This window comes from Sciurus carolinensis, unplaced genomic scaffold (genome assembly GCF_902686445.1).
Source record: "Sciurus carolinensis unplaced genomic scaffold, mSciCar1.2, whole genome shotgun sequence".
Taxonomy (NCBI): domain Eukaryota; kingdom Metazoa; phylum Chordata; class Mammalia; order Rodentia; family Sciuridae; genus Sciurus; species Sciurus carolinensis.
Genome location: NW_025920120.1, coordinates 1,245,371 through 1,253,337, shown reverse-complemented (window position 1 = coordinate 1,253,337; position 7,967 = coordinate 1,245,371). Strand labels below are relative to the sequence as shown.

The window sequence follows — 7,967 nt, the reverse complement described above, 5'->3', positions numbered from 1 at the left end:
GGGACTTGGATCTATATCTACCATATTTTTCACGTGCAAGTTGGGTGAAAAGTGACTTCTTATGATGTCATATTCTACATCCACAAAGAGACAGAAGGCCCTTGTACATCACTCAGACCGGCCCACTGCTGAGCAGGGGGTGGAACTTCTGCATGATGTCATGCTGATGGCACAGGGTGGACCTTCCTGGTGACCCCTTGGCAGGCCTGGTCAACCAAGAGGTCTGAGCAGCAGCCTTACCAGGCCTTACCTGGATGCCTGGCAGCTGGGGGGAGGAAGGAAGGAGAAAGAAGGCACACAGGTGTGACAGCTCCGGCCTGCACTGGCAGGAGTTACATGATGATCCTGGCAATGGCTTGAAGGGAGGGGAAGTCATTGTCCTGAGCAGCGTGCAACACCTGGTGGCTACTGACATCACCCTGCGCCAGCACCTGCTGGTAGAGGGGGCACACACAGCAGTCCAGGCCCACCTGCTGGGTGCTGGTCTGCCATACACTCTTGTTATTCCTCTTGGACTTGGTTCCTGGTGGCTTCTCATGGCTGCAGAAGTCTGTGTGTGCAGACAGAAGCTCCTGCTGCTTGGTCATGTCAGGCCACAGCACCAGCAGCTCACTGAAGATCTTCTGGAAGTTCTTCCCAAGCAGGTCCTGGCAGCTCTTGTAGTACTGGGCTGTGGAGATCATTCCCTGTCTGAACTCCCCCAAGTGGCTCATAAACTTGCTGAAGCAGGCCTCCTCACTCTGCACAAAGCCCTTGATGGACTGGATGAGCTGCAGGTTCCTCTCCCAAAAGTTCTCAGGGACCAAGTAGGCTCATGGTGTGGATGTCAGCATGGGGGCTTTCGTGGTGGTGGTGGTGGTGGTGGTGGTGGTATTGGTGGGGCTGGGAATGTAGGCTCGGTGGGGACTGGGCAGGAGGCTGGAGAAGCAGGGGTGGGGAGGTGTCTTGCTGACAGGAGATGCCAGGCCAGGTGACAGTGGGGGTGGTGTGCCCTTCAGGAGCACCACAGTGTTGAAGCCTGGGGGAGGAGGCATCCTGGGTGGGCAGGGGCCTCCCAGTGCTGGGAAGTCTTCCTGGGGAGTGGGGCAGTAAAGGGGCCCCAGGGACCTTGGGAGTCCCAGGGGTTCTTTGGGGGTGCTCTGAGCCAGAGTCGACCCTTCTGTGTGTCCATTGATGATGACAGCTACTGGCCCTTCTGCTCCTACTCATAGGAGCTTCAGGGTCCTGCTCAGCCCAGGACTTTGGGGTATGGTCAGAGGGCAGTGGCAGGGACAATGTGGTACCAGGCTTCTCAGATCCCACCTTCTTTTTTTGCCAACCTTGGTGGAGGTCTGGGTGGAGGCTGGCCCCAGCAGAGAAGCAACTGCCCTAGTGGGCATGCTCTGCAACTCCTGGGCACCAAGGCCACTGCCCTGCTCCTCTGCAAGGGGCAGGCCACCCTTCGGTCCACCCCTGCTCCCCTCTCAGCCTTCCTGGATGTCTGGTTGCTCCAGGGTCAGCCTGGGCCCCTGGAGTGGATGGAGCCCTTTTCTTGCTGCAACTGCTGTTCCAGGCGGAGATGTGGCTTGGTGGGGTGGTACTGGGCTTGGATGCAGAGAACACCAGGGCAGGGAAGTCCTCCTCCTGGAAGGTGTTTCTACCCCTGGTGGGACCAGGGTACACCAGCACTAGCCCCACAAGTCCAGGGGCTGCCACTGTGCAGCAGGAGGAAGTAGAAGCACAGAGACTGGGGAAATCTTCATCCTTGTTTTGGAGTGGTTAGGAGGGTGCTTTGCGGGGTGAGCCCTGGGCCCAGGCCCAGGCAGTCTTCTTGGCCTACAGGACCATTTGCTGAGGCCTCCTTGAGGCCTGGGTCTTCACCCTGAGCCCCAGTTAGGCGCCGTGGGCTGTGGGGCTAATTGGGCCCCTGGGCTGCAGCCTCTTCCTTCCTAGGACTGCCACCCTCATCCTGGTACTGGCTCCTGGGAGTCTCCTCGTACTGTGCAGTCACTGATGTCCGGATGGCAGCAGCCATTTCTCAGTCCTCTTCTTCCCTCTTGTACCTCCAGCTTCCTTGAAGGCTCTGCTGGGCTCCATGCCCGCTGGCCCGACCCGATCAACCCTGGCGGTTGTACCTATCCACCTCCTCCTACTCCTCACCGCTGACCATCCCCTCACTATGACATGAGTGTTGTGGTGCAAAGCTGAACTGCAGGTCAGTCCGGCAGTTTGGGCGTGCCTCAGCATGGCTGCGGCTGTGGCAGGCAGTCCAGTGCTTCTTGAGGTCGATTTCCGTACAGAAGGCAAGGTTGAACTGCTCTGTGCTGCAGTGTCCCTCCTCACACAGGAAATGCTTCTACTGGAAGTGCTCATGCAGGTGTGCATAGTCGCTGTAATAGTCCTGCAGCCCATCTGAGTCACAGAAGTGACAGAAGTAGTGGTCTCGGTGCAAGTGCTTCAGCAACTCATTGTTGTCCAGGTACCGCTCATCGCAGAACTTGCAGAACGGGTGTCCACGGTGTGATGTGTCTTCAGGATTCCCTTGCATGCGGTGCCAAGCCAGGTCCTTGCGCGAGTATCACTTGCACTCAGAGGTGAAGATCTTGAGGTGCTTCAGTCACAGCTTGCAGCAGAAAAGCTCATGCTGCTTCTGCATGTGCTGCTCCAGGTCCCTGAAAAAGCTGAAGGGCGACAGCTGGGGGCACTGCGGGCACTAAAGCTGCAACAACTGCCTGTACAATGCAAACCTTTCCATCTTCAAATTCGATGTCATATTTCTCCTCGTGCTGCAGCTGCTGGATGAGAATTGTGGCAAAGTCAGGAAGCTTCTTTCCAAAGACCACCTGGCGCATCTCCTCGCGGGCACACGGCGCAGTAGCGCTGCTCGCGCAGCACCTGTTCTTGGTGGAGCAGCGGTAGCACACCGGATGGTCACAGCGGCCCAGCGCTGTGGACTCCAAATCCCTGCAGCACAGCAAGCAGCTCCCAGGGTCCCGCTTGGGAGCCACCGCCGCCACCGTTTCCAGGGCCCCACGCCGCCATGGCGGAGCTCCGACCCCCTCCCCCATTTTAATTTCTTTATGTGGTGAAAGATATGCTGTAAAATCTACATAAATCTAGGTAGAAATCATTATTAGGAATGACAAAGCAGAGCACTGAACACATGGAATTGTTACATTAACAATTAATAATAATTGTTACATTAATATTAAAATAAATGAAAACTATACAATGTAATATTAAATTATATGTAAATTCCAGGAAAGATGCTGATAAAGGATATTTTAATGATGCCTGGTCATGACGGTACACACCTGTAATCCTAAGTATTTAGGAGACTAAAGAGGGAGAATCACAAGTTTAAATTCAATCTGGGTGACTTAGCACAACCATGTCTCAAAACCAAAATTTAAAACAAGGACCTGTGGTGTAAGTCAGTGATAGAATGCTTGGTTAGCATGCATGAGGTTCTGGGTTCAATTCCAGCAACACTAAAAAAAATCAATGCCTAAAATTAAATTATGTCATTATTGAACAATTCTGTGAACACATTAGGAGCCATGGAGTTATACCTTGTGTTTGTAAATTTCATTGTAATTGGAACTATATATTACATTCTATTTATGGTTGATCTATCAAAATGTAAAAATGCATTCTACTGTCATATACAACTAATTAGAACAAATAAAATTAAAAATTAAAAATAAGAATGACTATTTTCAGTTTTCAATGAGAACAGCTCTATTTAAACATATACTAATGGTGTCCATCAGATTTATTTAAACCACTGCCACAGTTATTTTCACATCCCACTCCTCCTTACTGCCTGATGTATCTTTTTCTATTTTCCCAAGCCTGGAAAGCACTGAGCTGTTTCTGGGAGGATATGCTCACAGTCATTTTATAGATGGGCAGTCTGTGAAGAAGGCAGAACTTGGAGTTCGCTCCTTCCAGCTAAGCTGGGAACTCTGTTCCCTACAGTCAACAGCTGTCATGTAGGGGATTTTCCCACAGAGCATCATGCAAAGACTCTGTCCCAGTGCTAGCAACATGCAACTTAGTTTGTTTCCTAAGCCTTTAAATTCCTGATTCTTTAATTTTAATATCACAAAAAATGAAGAAAAGAAATTCTGTTTGTCCTCTCCTGAAGTAAAAATTATGTATAACCAAAAAAAAAAAAACATTTAAAACAAACAAAAGCAATAAAACAAAGTCAGTGTGATTATCCTTCATATTACAAATACTCTTAGTGGCCCAGATCAGAGTCCAGGCAACAGTTCTGAATGAGGAGGAATTGCCAGGAGCAGGTGGCAGTGGAGCTCCCTGCTGCTCTCTGCAGCTTCTTAGAGGACCCCTCAAGTTCTCATCTAGACCTGCACCCACCCCCTGGTGCACCAGGTTTTTGCAATGGGTAAGGGAAGATTCTGGAGACGCATTCTGTTCCTCAGGATTTTCTGACAAAATATTGTCTGTCCTTGTTGGCAGGATCAAATTTCCATCCTCCATATCCCTCCAGGCCACTCTAATTTCAGTTACTGACTATCCACTTGTGAATTAATCCTTCCCTCATTAGGTTGTTTGTTCTGGCCCAGCCCCAGTCTATTTCCTGTGCCCTCTGTTCACTTGAAGTCTGGCACACAGCTGAGCCATGACATTTTACCTTCAGTCACCAATATGCCACAGGAGGGTGTGCTAGCATAGGCATTCTGACCCAGGCTGGATGTCCTCCCAACTACTGCTGTTTTGGTAAAATTCAGATGAGTTGAACCAAAGTTAAATATATTCAACCTGTTTCGTGGAGGGTATACAGAAGGAGTGGCTCCTAGGTCTTTACGTATAGGACCCTGTATTTCTGCTGGTGAGATGTCCTAAAGCTCTGTTGCTGAGTTTCATTCATCACACAGAGGTATGGCCCTGGAAACCATTCACTTGTCACTTGTCATTGTGGAGTACATCCCTCCCACTGGAATTACTCATGGAATCTGGACTAGAGAGAAAACTGGTTACTAAGTCAGTTCTTGCCCATGATCATTTGAAGTTCCATCAATCTAGCACTCACTGCTAGGAGAACCCCATTTAGTGGTAATTCACAGATTTAAAATTCATGTAAGTTTCAATGTCATTTGGTTCTTTGATTCATATTAATGATAGTGTTGATTCCTGTGTGTGTACACACACATATATATGCATATCCATTGTAAAGGGTGGTTGAATGCAGTAACTTCTGTGGTTTTCCACTTTCTCTGAACAGGATGGTCTATAGAACTTCGGTTATGTGCAGGTTCCTGAAAGTGTTGACATGGGACAGAAGTGTTAACATATGGTGTCCTTCCTTCTTTGCCTGTGATTCCCACATGTGCCCTAAAGCATGACACACATGAGGTCTTTCGTGAAGAGAGCCTACGGGAAACTGGCATGGTTGTGGTTCTTCCTTGCATGGAACCCTACCTCCATCCCTATCCCATCTCACAGGGACCTGCCACCTTTTCCAGCCTTCCCAAGTGTAGCCACAACTCTGCTTTTCCTGAAGTAAGTCACTTTAAATCACTTGCGTGGGCAGGTAAGAGCCACAGTTCCCTGTGAATACTGGTGATAAAATAGAGAGAGGGAATAAGATTAACAGAGAGGAGTTTGAGGAGAGGATACCCCTAGACCCAAGGGAGATTAGCCTGATACACAAATACTCCTACTCCTGTGCAGATGAAAAGACAGAAACTAACTACACATAAGTTTACAGATCTGTTAACCAAAGGAATAGTGCAAACTAATCAACTAAGAAAAATGATAAGGGGAAAAATAGTTTATATAGAGTAGAAGACTAAACTTACTTGGAAAATGTAGTAAAATTCTTTGATGGGCTTAAGTGCAAATGAAATTTTTGTGCTAGTGAATTTAAAGAAAAAGGTGTCAACAGAATCATGTGATTTTTCTTTTTTCTAAATATTCAATTTTTCCAGGGAGAGAAAGAAAATAATTAGTTACAAATCAAGTTTAGAATTTGAACAGTTGAGTACATAGAGGAAAAAAGAGACAAAGAAATGGGAGATTGGTAAAGATTCCACTTAACTGAGTTAGAAATCTCTGATGGGTGAGTGAAGATAAGAGGAGGATGTTAGAGACTAAAAATTGATACAAAGATTTACTTACATTTAAGGAATTCCCAAATTGGAAAATACTGGAATAAATAAACAGGACAAGTCAGAATTGATAGAGTCACTGATGTGTCAAAGTCTAGGAAATAAAACATCATGGTAGCATATGACCTAAAAGTTGAAAATAGGTTTTTGGAAAATGAAATTTATGATTTAGAGGGCAGGATGGTGGATGGATCATCCATGTGACTACTGGATTGGCCATAAATCATGACTATGAGAGGAATAGAGAGGAAGGCAAACATGAGTAGGGGGATAAATTTTTCAGTGAATGAGACAGAGGTTAGGAGAAGGTGAGGAGATGTTATGCGTTGTGAATGGTGTATGCTTCAAGAAAGATCCAACTTCTGAATGAGAAAGGAGGAAAATGATGAGCAAGAAAGGTATTTTGTCTACTATACCTTTTGACACTGAAAGTCACAGGACATGAGAAATAAGAAAATAAATAAATGTATTTCTTCTAATGAGACTTTTGTCATATCAGTACAAGTGGAGAGATGTTCAATGATAGTGATGTATAAACTTTGTGGGTTAAAAATTCATCATCAGATGTGCTTCAAAAATTAAAGTGTGCTAAAATATTTTAGATGCCTGTAGAAAACTTTCTATACTATACAATGGAAGAAAATGGTGTTTGACTTTCAAAAGTCTTCTATAAAAAGATTATTCAAAACTACTCTGACATGATGGATAACAGGAACTGAATTACATGTGTCATGTATAGTTTATAAAATCAGCCAGAGGCACTGTTCTCATAAAAGGTGAGGAACCAGTAGGATAAAATACCAGAGTATGAAATAAGAGTATAATTTGAAAGCATTTGAAAAGGTAAACGTTTATATACACATGCAAGTTCAGTGTATTATTATGAAATGTAAATTGAATATGAAATAAGAGATTAGCCTTCAGGCACTTTCCTCTGTAGGATTACTATTCATTTCTTAGTTGTGTCCAAGCACTGGTGTGAATGCTAATCAGTCAAATATTTAAGATGTCCCGAACAGTGGGGCATGCAAGTATTGCAAAAACAGGTGCTGCCCTTATGAGGTGGACCAATTCTGTATAAAAACTATTAGAGGGAAAAAAAATAACAGCATGTAGCCAAATACTTAAATGGTGTGGTTCAGGTCACAAATGTGGATTCAGAAAAAGTAATATTCATTAGGAGTCAAAGTAAAAACTAATTAGATTATTCTTGCACTGAGCTTTGTCCTTACTCTAAAGACTTACTTAAGTGACTATCATCAGTAAAAGATTTTGACACATGAAAAGTAAAAAAAAATAAATACAAAAATACAAATGAGAGCACATTCTACACTCTTCTAATTAAAAGGTCTCTCTGAGGACTTATCTGTCCATAATCACCATGGTAACATTTTTAAAAGAAGACAGTCTGGTACCTATCAGAACAAAACTATCAAAATTTTTCATCTCTTCAACTATTTTACCAGTAATTAAAAATCCCTCCCTAATCAACCACTTATCCACCTACTTCATACTTAGAAAAGTCTTAAGTTTTATTGGGAATATTCACTCAGTATAAGATAGTCTTTGCCTTTAAGGAATCTGCACTCTAAATTGAAACATGATTAAAACAGATGGAATGCTACAAGATAGTGAATAATTAGGTCCTCTCTTTTTCCATGTCAGATGGTTCATAAATTCATGGTACAGTGTTTAGGTTTAGTGTTTCAAGGGCTAAAAATAAGAAGACTTATAAAGCCTGAAGGAGTCCAGGAAGGCTTTGAAGAGCAAGTGAGAAATAAGACTGGCTTACAGTTGAATTAGCAAGAAGCCCCAAAATCATAATAACAAAAGTAAACAATGTAAAATCCA

General features: G+C 44.7%; 1 pseudogene; it reads right to left on the bottom strand.

Annotated features, from left to right (window-relative positions):
- Positions 1–332: 332 nt before the first annotated feature.
- On the bottom strand, positions 333–3,047 carry LOC124973733 (E3 ubiquitin-protein ligase ZNF598-like; annotated as a pseudogene).
- Positions 3,048–7,967: the final 4,920 nt, after the last annotated feature.